The sequence below is a fragment of the Thalia democratica genome, chromosome 8 (assembly GCF_965202585.1).
Source record: "Thalia democratica chromosome 8, ktThaDemo2.hap1.1, whole genome shotgun sequence".
Lineage (NCBI taxonomy): Eukaryota > Metazoa > Chordata > Thaliacea > Salpida > Salpidae > Thalia > Thalia democratica.
The window spans coordinates 57,235,356-57,247,364 of record NC_139172.1 but is presented as its reverse complement, the minus strand read 5'-3'; positions in this window follow the sequence as shown (position 1 = coordinate 57,247,364).

The following is a 12,009-nucleotide window of genomic DNA, read 5'->3' as shown; positions in this document are numbered from 1 at the left end:
AGCACTCTTACACAAACAATTCTTGACTAAAACAGTTAAAACTTTGCAAACATGTTGTTAAATGTATTGGCTACGACACGCTTTTTTTATTTTTGCTTAAAATTGATTAGAAAAAATTTTACAGCCTTCTGAACTTTTTACATTAAAAAACACCTATGCTTGCTTTCGTCAATGTACAATCCATACGTTTTAGCACTCTTACACAAACAATTCTTGACTAAAACAGTTAAAACTTTGCAAACATGTTGTTTAATGTATTGGCTACGACACGCTTTTTTTATTTTTGTTTAAAATTGTTTAAAAGAAATTTTACAGTCTTCTGAACTTTTTACTAGTCAATATATAATCCATACGTTTTAGCACTCTTACACAAACAATTCTTGACTAAAACAGTTAAAACTTTGCAAACATGTTGTTTAATGTATTGGCTACGACACGCTTTTTTTATTTTTGCTAAATATTGTTTAAAAGAAATTTTACAGTCTTCTGAACTTTTTACTAGTCAATGTATAATCCATACGTTTTAGCACTCTTACACAAACAATTCTTGACTAAAACAGTTAAAACTTTGCAACTATGTTGTTTAATGTATTGGCTACGACACGCTTTTTTTATTTTTGCTTAAAATTGTTTAGAAAAAATTTTACAGTCTTCTGAACTTTTTACTAGTCAATGTATAATCCATACGTTTTAGCACTCTTACACAAACAATTCTTGACTAAAACAGTTAAAACTTTGCAAACATGTTGTTTAATGTATTGGCTACGACACGCTTTTTTTATTTTTGCTTAAAATTGATTAGAAAAAATTTTACAGCCTTCTGAACTTTTTACATTAAAAAACATCTATGCTTGCTTTCGTCAATGTATAATCCATACGTTTTAGCACTCTTACACAAACATTTCTTGACTAAAACAGTTAAAACTTTGCAAACATGTTGTTTAATGTATTGGCTACGACACGCTTTTTTTATTTTTGCTTAAAATTGTTTAGAAAAAATTTTACAGTCTTCTGAACTTTTTACTAGTCAATGTATAATCCATACGTTTTAGCACTCTTACACAAACAATTCTTGACTAAAACAGTTAAAACTTTGCAAATATGTCGTTTAATGTATTGGCTACGACACGCTTTTTTTATTTTTGCTTAAAATTGTTTAGAAAAAATTTTACAGTCTTCTGAACTTTTTACATTAAAAAACACCTATGCAGGCTTTCGTCAATGTATAATCCATACGTTTTAGCACTCTTACACAAACAATTCTTGACTAAAACAGTTAAAACTTTGCAAATATGTTGTTTAATGTATTGGCTACGACACGCTTTTTTTATTTTTGCTTAAAATTGTTTAGAAAAAATTTTACAGTCTTCTGAACTTTTTAATAGTCAATGTATAATCCATACGTTTTAGCACTCTTACACAAACAATTCTTGACTAAAACAGTTAAAACTTTGCAAACATGTTGTTTAATGTATTGGCTACGACAAGCTTTTTTTATTTTTGCTTAAAATTGATTCGAAAAAATTTTACAGCCTTCTGAACTTTTTACATTAAAAAACACCTATGCTTGCTTTCGTCAATGTATAATCCATACGTTTTAGCACTCTTACACAAACAATTCTTGACTAAAACAGTTAAAACTTTGCAAACATGTTGTTTAATGTATTGGCTACGACACGCTTTTTTTATTTTTGCTTAAAATTGTTTAGAAAAAATTTTACAGTCTTCTGAACTTTTTACTAGTCAATGTATAATCCATACGTTTTAGCACTCTTACACAAACAATTCTTGACTAAAACAGTTAAAACTTTGCAAACATGTTGTTTAATGTATTGGCTACGACACGCTTTTTTTATTTTAGCTTAAAATTGTTTAGAAAAAATTTTACGGTCTTCTGAACTTTTTACTAGTCAATGTATAATCCATACGTTTTAGCACTCTTACACAAACAATTCTTGACTAAAACAGTTAAAACTTTGCAAACATGTTGTTTAATGTATTGGCTACGACACGCTTTTTTTATTTTTGCTTAAAATTGTTTAAAAAAAATTTTACAGTCTTCTGAACTTTTTACATTAAAAAAACACCTATGCTTGCTTTCGTCAATGTATAATCCATACGTTTTAGCACTCTTACACAAACAATTCTTGACTAAAACAGTTAAAACTTTGCAAACATGTTGTTTAATGTATTGGCTACGACACGCTTTTTTTATTTTTGCTTAAAATTGATTCGAAAAAATTTTACAGCCCTCTGAACTTTTTACATTAAAAAACACCTATGCTTGCTTTCGTCAATGTATAATCCATACGTTTTAGCACTCTTACACAAACAATTCTTGACTAAAACAGTTAAAACTTTGCAAACATGTTGTTTAATGTATTGGATACGACACGCTTTTTTTATTTTTGCTTAAAATTGTTTAAAAAAAATTTTACAGTCTTCTGAACTTTTTACTAGTCAATGTATAATCCATACGTTTTAGCACTCTTACACAAACAATTATTGACTAAAACAGTTAAAACTTTGCAATTATGTTGTTTAATGTATTGGCTACGACACGCTTTTTTTATTTTTGCTTAAAATTGTTTAGAAAAAATTTTACAGTCTTCTGAACTTTTTACATTAAAAAACACCTATGCTTGCTTTCGTCAATGTATAATCCATACGTTTTAGCACTCTTACACAAACAATTCTTGACTAAAACAGTTAAAACTTTGCAAATATGTTGTTTAATGTATTGGCTACGACATGCTTTTTTTATTTTTGCTTAAAATTGTTTAGAAAAAATTTTACAGCCTTCTGAACTTTTTACATTAAAAAACACCTATGCTTGCTTTCGTCAACGTATAATCCATACGTTTTAGCACTCTTACACAAACAATTCTTGACTAAAACAGTTAAAACTTTGCAAACATGTTGTTTAATGTATTGGCTACGACACGCTTTTTTTTATTTTTGCTTAAAATTGTTTAGAAAAAATTTTACAGTCTTCTGAACTTTTTACTAGTCAATGTATAATCCATACGTTTTAGCACTCTTACACAAACAATTCTAGACTAAAACAGTTAAAACTTTGCAAATATGTTGTTTAATGTATTGGCTACGACACGTTTTTTTTATTTTTGCTTAAAATTGTTTATAAAAAATTTTACAGTCTTCTGAACTTTTTACTAGTCAATGTATAATCCATACGTTTTAGCACTCTTACACAAACAATTCTTGACTAAAACAGTTAAAACTTTGCAAACATGTTGTTTAATGTATTGGCTACGACACGCTTTTTTTATTTTTGCTTAAAATTGTTTAGAAAAAAATTTACAGTCTTCTGATTTTTTTACTAGTCAATGTATAATCTATACGTTTTAGCACTCTTAAACAAACAATTCTTGACTAAAACAGTAAAAACTTTGCAAACATGTTGTTTAATGTATTGGCTACGACACGCTTTTTTTATTTTTGCTTAAAATTGATTAGAAAAAATTTTACAGTCTTCTGAACTTTTTACATTAAAAAACACCTATGCTTGCTTTCGTCAATGTATAATCCATACGTTTTAGCACTCTTACACAAACAATTCTTGACTAAAACAGTTAAAACTTTGCAAACATGTTGTTTAATGTATTGGCTACGACACGCTTTTTTTATTTTTGCTTAAAATTGTTTAGAAAAAATTTTACAGTCTTCTGAACTTTTTACTAGTCAATGTATAATCCATACGTTTTAGCACTCTTACACAAACAATTCTTGACTAAAACAGTTAAAACTTTGCAAACATGTTGTTTAATGTATTGGCTACGACACGCTTTTTTTATTTTTGCTAAATATTGTTTAAAAGAAATTTTACAGTCTTCTGAACTTTTTACTAGTCAATGTATAATCCATACGTTTTAGCACTCTTACACAAACAATTCTTGACTAAAACAGTTAAAACTTTGCAACTATGTTGTTTAATGTATTGGCTACGACACGCTTTTTTTATTTTTGCTTAAAATTGTTTAGAAAAAATTTTACAGTCTTCTGAACTTTTTACATTAAAAAAACACCTATGCTTGCTTTCGTCAATGTATAATCCATACGTTTTAGCACTCTTACACAAACAATTCTTGACTAAAACAGTTAAAACTTTGCAAACATGTTGTTTAATGTATTGGCTACGACACGCTTTTTTTATTTTTGCTTAAAATTGTTTAGAAAAATTTTACAGTCTTCTGAACTTTTTACTAGTCAATGTATAATCCATACGTTTTAGCACTCTTACACAAACAATTCTTGACTAAAACAGTTAAAACTTTGCAAACATGTTGTTTAATGTATTGGCTACGACACGCTTTTTTTATTTTTGCTTAAAATTGATTAGAAAAAATTTTACAGCCTTCTGAACTTTTTACATTAAAAAACATCTATGCTTGCTTTCGTCAATGTATAATCCATACGTTTTAGCACTCTTACACAAACATTTCTTGACTAAAACAGTTAAAACTTTGCAAACATGTTGTTTAATGTATTGGCTACGACACCCTTTTTTAATTTTTGCTTAAAATTGTTTAGAAAAAATTTTACAGTCTTCTGAACTTTTTACTAGTCAATGTATAATCCATACGTTTTAGCACTCTTACACAAACAATTCTTGACTAAAACAGTTAAAACTTTGCAAATATGTTGTTTAATGTATTGGCTACGACACGCTTTTTTTATTTTTGCTTAAAATTGTTTAGAAAAAATTTTACAGTCTTCTGAACTTTTTACATTAAAAAACACCTATGCAGGCTTTCGTCAATGTATAATCCATACGTTTTAGCACTCTTACACAAACAATTCTTGACTAAAACAGTTAAAACTTTGCAAATATGTTGTTTAATGTATTGGCTACGACACGCTTTTTTTATTTTTGCTTAAAATTGTTTAGAAAAAATTTTACAGTCTTCTGAACTTTTTAATAGTCAATGTATAATCCATACGTTTTAGCACTCTTACACAAACAATTCTTGACTAAAACAGTTAAAACTTTGCAAACATGTTGTTTAATGTATTGGCTACGACACGCTTTTTTTATTTTTGCTTAAAATTGATTAGAAAAAATTTTACAGCCTTCTGAACTTTTTACATTAAAAAACACCTATGTTTGCTTTCGTCAATGTATAATCCATACGTTTTAGCACTCTTACACAAACAATTCTTGACTAAAAGAGTTAAAACTTTGCAAACATGTTGTTTAATGTATTGGCTACGACACGCTTTTTTTATTTTTGCTTAAAATTGATTAGAAAAAATTTTACAGCCTTCTGAACTTTTTACATTAAAAAACATCTATGCTTGCTTTCGTCAATGTATAATCCATACGTTTTAGCACTCTTACACAAACATTTCTTGACTAAAACAGTTAAAACTTTGCAAACATGTTGTTTAATGTATTGGCTACGACACCCTTTTTTTATTTTTGCTTAAAATTGTTTAGAAAAAAATTTACAGTCTTCTGATTTTTTTACTAGTCAATGTATAATCTATACGTTTTAGCACTCTTAAACAAACAATTCTTGACTAAAACAGTAAAAACTTTGCAAACATGTTGTTTAATGTATTGGCTACGACACGCTTTTTTTATTTTTGCTTAAAATTGATTAGAAAAAATTTTACAGTCTTCTGAACTTTTTACATTAAAAAACACCTATGCTTGCTTTCGTCAATGTATAATCCATACGTTTTAGCACTCTTACACAAACAATTCTTGACTAAAACAGTTAAAACTTTGCAAACATGTTGTTTAATGTATTGGCTACGACACGCTTTTTTTATTTTTGCTTAAAATTGTTTAGAAAAAATTTTACAGTCTTCTGAACTTTTTACTAGTCAATGTATAATCCATACGTTTTAGCACTCTTACACAAACAATTCTTGACTAAAACAGTTAAAACTTTGCAAACATGTTGTTTAATGTATTGGCTACGACACGCTTTTTTTATTTTTGCTAAATATTGTTTAAAAGAAATTTTACAGTCTTCTGAACTTTTTACTAGTCAATGTATAATCCATACGTTTTAGCACTCTTACACAAACAATTCTTGACTAAAACAGTTAAAACTTTGCAACTATGTTGTTTAATGTATTGGCTACGACACGCTTTTTTTATTTTTGCTTAAAATTGTTTAGAAAAAATTTTACAGTCTTCTGAACTTTTTACATTAAAAAAACACCTATGCTTGCTTTCGTCAATGTATAATCCATACGTTTTAGCACTCTTACACAAACAATTCTTGACTAAAACAGTTAAAACTTTGCAAACATGTTGTTTAATGTATTGGCTACGACACGCTTTTTTTATTTTTGCTTAAAATTGTTTAGAAAAAATTTTACAGTCTTCTGAACTTTTTACTAGTCAATGTATAATCCATACGTTTTAGCACTCTTACACAAACAATTCTTGACTAAAACAGTTAAAACTTTGCAAACATGTTGTTTAATGTATTGGCTACGACACGCTTTTTTTATTTTTGCTTAAAATTGTTTAAAAGAAGTTTTACAGTCTTCTGAACTTTTTACTAGTCAATGTATAGTCCATACGTTTTACCACTCTTACACAAACAATTCTTGACTAAAACAGTTAAAACTTTGCAAATATGTTGTTTAATGTATTGGCTACGACAAGTTTTTTTTATTTTTGCTTAAAATTGTTTAGAAAAAATTTTACAGTCTTCTGAACTTTTTACATTAAAAAACACCTATGCTTGCTTTCGTCAATGTATAATCCATACGTTTTAGCACTCTTACACAAACAATTCTTGACTAAAACAGTTAAAACTTTGCAAATATGTTGTTTAATGTATTGGCTACGACACGCTTTTTTTATTTTTGCTTAAAATTGTTTAGAAAAAATTTTACAGTCTTCTGAACTTTTTAATAGTCAATGTATAATCCATACGTTTTAGTACTCTTACACAAACAATTCTTGACTAAAACAGTTAAAACTTTGCAAACATGTTGTTTAATGTATTGGCTACGACACGCTGTTTTTATTTTTGCTTAAAATTGATTAGAAAAAATTTTACAGCCTTCTGAACTTTTTACATTAAAAAACACCTATGTTTGCTTTCGTCAATGTATAATCCATACGTTTTAGCACTCTTACACAAACAATTCTTGACTAAAACAGTTAAAACTTTGCAAACATGTTGTTTAATGTATTGGCTACGACACGCTTTTTTATTTTTGCTTAAAATTGTTTAGAAAAAATTTTACAGTCTTCTGAACTTTTTACTAGTCAATCTTTAATCCATACGTTTTAGCACTCTTACACAAACAATTCTTGACTAAAACAGTTAAAACTTTGCAAACATGTTGTTTAATGTATTGGCTTCGACACGCTTTTTTTATTTTTGCTTAAAATTGTTTAAAAAAAAATTTTACAGTCTTCTGAACTTTTTACTAGTCAATGTATAATCCATACGTTTTAGCACTCTTACACAAACAATTCTTGACTAAAACAGTTAAAACTTTACAAATATGTTGTTTAATGTATTGGCTACGACACGCTTTTTTTATTTTTGCTTAAAATTGTTTAGAAAAAATTTGACAGTCTTCTGAACTTTTTAAATTAAAAAACACCTATGCTTGCTTTCGTCAATGTATAATCCATACGTTTTAGCACTCTTACACAAACAATTCTTGACTAAAACAGTTAAAACTTTGCAAACATGTTGTTTAATGTATTGGCTACGACACGCTTTTTTTATTTTTGCTTAAAATTGTTTAGAAAAAATTTTACAGTCTTCTGAACTTTTTACTAGTCAATGTATAATCCATACGTTTTAGCACTCTTACACAAACAATTCTTGACTAAAACAGTTAAAACTTTGCAAACATGTTGTTAAATGTATTGGCTACGACACGCTTTTTTTATTTTTGCTTAAAATTGATTAGAAAAAATTTTACAGCCTTCTGAACTTTTTACATTAAAAAACACCTATGCTTGCTTTCGTCAATGTACAATCCATACGTTTTAGCACTCTTACACAAACAATTCTTGACTAAAACAGTTAAAACTTTGCAAACATGTTGTTTAATGTATTGGCTACGACACGCTTTTTTTATTTTTGTTTAAAATTGTTTAAAAGAAATTTTACAGTCTTCTGAACTTTTTACTAGTCAATATATAATCCATACGTTTTAGCACTCTTACACAAACAATTCTTGACTAAAACAGTTAAAACTTTGCAAACATGTTGTTTAATGTATTGGCTACGACACGCTTTTTTTATTTTTGCTAAATATTGTTTAAAAGAAATTTTACAGTCTTCTGAACTTTTTACTAGTCAATGTATAATCCATACGTTTTAGCACTCTTACACAAACAATTCTTGACTAAAACAGTTAAAACTTTGCAACTATGTTGTTTAATGTATTGGCTACGACACGCTTTTTTTATTTTTGCTTAAAATTGTTTAGAAAAAATTTTACAGTCTTCTGAACTTTTTACTAGTCAATGTATAATCCATACGTTTTAGCACTCTTACACAAACAATTCTTGACTAAAACAGTTAAAACTTTGCAAATATGTTGTTTAATGTATTGGCTACGACACGCTTTTTTTATTTTTGCTTAAAATTGTTTAGAAAAAATTTTACAGTCTTCTGAACTTTTTACATTAAAAAACACCTATGCAGGCTTTCGTCAATGTATAATCCATACGTTTTAGCACTCTTACACAAACAATTCTTGACTAAAACAGTTAAAACTTTGCAAATATGTTGTTTAATGTATTGGCTACGACACGCTTTTTTTATTTTTGCTTAAAATTGTTTAGAAAAAATTTTACAGTCTTCTGAACTTTTTAATAGTCAATGTATAATCCATACGTTTTAGCACTCTTACACAAACAATTCTTGACTAAAACAGTTAAAACTTTGCAAACATGTTGTTTAATGTATTGGCTACGACAAGCTTTTTTTATTTTTGCTTAAAATTGATTCGAAAAAATTTTACAGCCTTCTGAACTTTTTACATTAAAAAACACCTATGCTTGCTTTCGTCAATGTATAATCCATACGTTTTAGCACTCTTACACAAACAATTCTTTAATAAAACAGTTAAAACTTTGCAAACATGTTGTTTAATGTATTGGCTACGACACGCTTTTTTTATTTTTGCTTAAAATTGTTTAGAAAAAATTTTACAGTCTTCTGAACTTTTTACTAGTCAATGTATAATCCATACGTTTTAGCACTCTTACACAAACAATTCTTGACTAAAACAGTTAAAACTTTGCAAACATGTTGTTTAATGTATTGGCTACGACACGCTTTTTTTATTTTAGCTTTAAATTGTTTAGAAAAAATTTTACGGTCTTCTGAACTTTTTACTAGTCAATGTATAATCCATACGTTTTAGCACTCTTACACAAACAATTCTTGACTAAAACAGTTAAAACTTTGCAAACATGTTGTTTAATGTATTGGCTACGACACGCTTTTTTTATTTTTGCTTAAAATTGTTTAAAAAAAATTTTACAGTCTTCTGAACTTTTTACATTAAAAAAACACCTATGCTTGCTTTCGTCAATGTATAATCCATACGTTTTAGCACTCTTACACAAACAATTCTTGACTAAAACAGTTAAAACTTTGCAAACATGTTGTTTAATGTATTGGCTACGACACGCTTTTTTTATTTTTGCTTAAAATTGATTCGAAAAAATTTTACAGCCCTCTGAACTTTTTACATTAAAAAACACCTATGCTTGCTTTCGTCAATGTATAATCCATACGTTTTAGCACTCTTACACAAACAATTCTTGACTAAAACAGTTAAAACTTTGCAAACATGTTGTTTAATGTATTGGATACGACACGCTTTTTTTATTTTTGCTTAAAATTGTTTAAAAAAAATTTTACAGTCTTCTGAACTTTTTACTAGTCAATGTATAATCCATACGTTTTAGCACTCTTACACAAACAATTATTGACTAAAACAGTTAAAACTTTGCAATTATGTTGTTTAATGTATTGGCTACGACACGCTTTTTTTATTTTTGCTTAAAATTGTTTAGAAAAAATTTTACAGTCTTCTGAACTTTTTACATTAAAAAACACCTATGCTTGCTTTCGTCAATGTATAATCCATACGTTTTAGCACTCTTACACAAACAATTCTTGACTAAAACAGTTAAAACTTTGCAAATATGTTGTTTAATGTATTGGCTACGACATGCTTTTTTTATTTTTGCTTAAAATTGTTTAGAAAAAATTTTCCAGCCTTCTGAACTTTTTACATTAAAAAACACCTATGCTTGCTTTCGTCAACGTATAATCCATACGTTTTAGCACTCTTACACAAACAATTCTTGACTAAAACAGTTAAAACTTTGCAAACATGTTGTTTAATGTATTGGCTACGACACGCTTTTTTTTATTTTTGCTTAAAATTGTTTAGAAAAAATTTTACAGTCTTCTGAACTTTTTACTAGTCAATGTATAATCCATACGTTTTAGCACTCTTACACAAACAATTCTAGACTAAAACAGTTAAAACTTTGCAAATATGTTGTTTAATGTATTGGCTACGACACGCTTTTTTTATTTTTGCTTAAAATTGTTTATAAAAAATTTTACAGTCTTCTGAACTTTTTACTAGTCAATGTATAATCCATACGTTTTAGCACTCTTACACAAACAATTCTTGACTAAAACAGTTAAAACTTTGCAAACATGTTGTTTAATGTATTGGCTACGACACGCTTTTTTTATTTTTGCTTAAAATTGTTTAGAAAAAATTTTACAGTCTTCTGAACTTTTTACTAGTCAATGTATAATCCATACGTTTTAGCACTCTTACACAAACAATTCTTGACTAAAACAGTTAAAACTTTGCAAACATGTTGTTTAATGTATTGGCTACGACACGCTTTTTTTATTTTTGCTTAAAATTGATTAGAAAAAATTTTACAGTCTTCTGAACTTTTTACATTAAAAAACACCTATGCTTGCTTTCGTCAATGTATAATCCATACGTTTTAGCACTCTTACACAAACAATTCTTGACTAAAACAGTTAAAACTTTGCAAACATGTTGTTTAATGTATTGGCTACGACACGCTTTTTTTATTTTTGCTTAAAATTGTTTAGAAAAAAATTTACAGTCTTCTGATTTTTTTACTAGTCAATGTATAATCTATACGTTTTAGCACTCTTAAACAAACAATTCTTGACTAAAACAGTAAAAACTTTGCAAACATGTTGTTTAATGTATTGGCTACGACACGCTTTTTTTATTTTTGCTTAAAATTGATTAGAAAAAATTTTACAGTCTTCTGAACTTTTTACATTAAAAAACACCTATGCTTGCTTTCGTCAATGTATAATCCATACGTTTTAGCACTCTTACACAAACAATTCTTGACTAAAACAGTTAAAACTTTGCAAACATGTTGTTTAATGTATTGGCTACGACACGCTTTTTTTATTTTTGCTTAAAATTGTTTAGAAAAAATTTTACAGTCTTCTGAACTTTTTACTAGTCAATGTATAATCCATACGTTTTAGCACTCTTACACAAACAATTCTTGACTAAAACAGTTAAAACTTTGCAAACATGTTGTTTAATGTATTGGCTACGACACCCTTTTTTAATTTTTGCTTAAAATTGTTTAGAAAAATTTTTACAGTCTTCTGAACTTTTTACTAGTCAATGTATAATCCATACGTTTTAGCACTCTTACACAAACAATTCTTGACTAAAACAGTTAAAACTTTGCAAATATGTTGTTTAATGTATTGGCTACGACACGCTTTTTTTATTTTTGCTTAAAATTGTTTAGAAAAAATTTTACAGTCTTCTGAACTTTTTACATTAAAAAACACCTATGCAGGCTTTCGTCAATGTATAATCCATACGTTTTAGCACTCTTACACAAACAATTCTTGACTAAAACAGTTAAAACTTTGCAAATATGTTGTTTAATGTATTGGCTACGACACGCTTTTTTTATTTTTGCTTAAAATTGTTTAGAAAAAATTT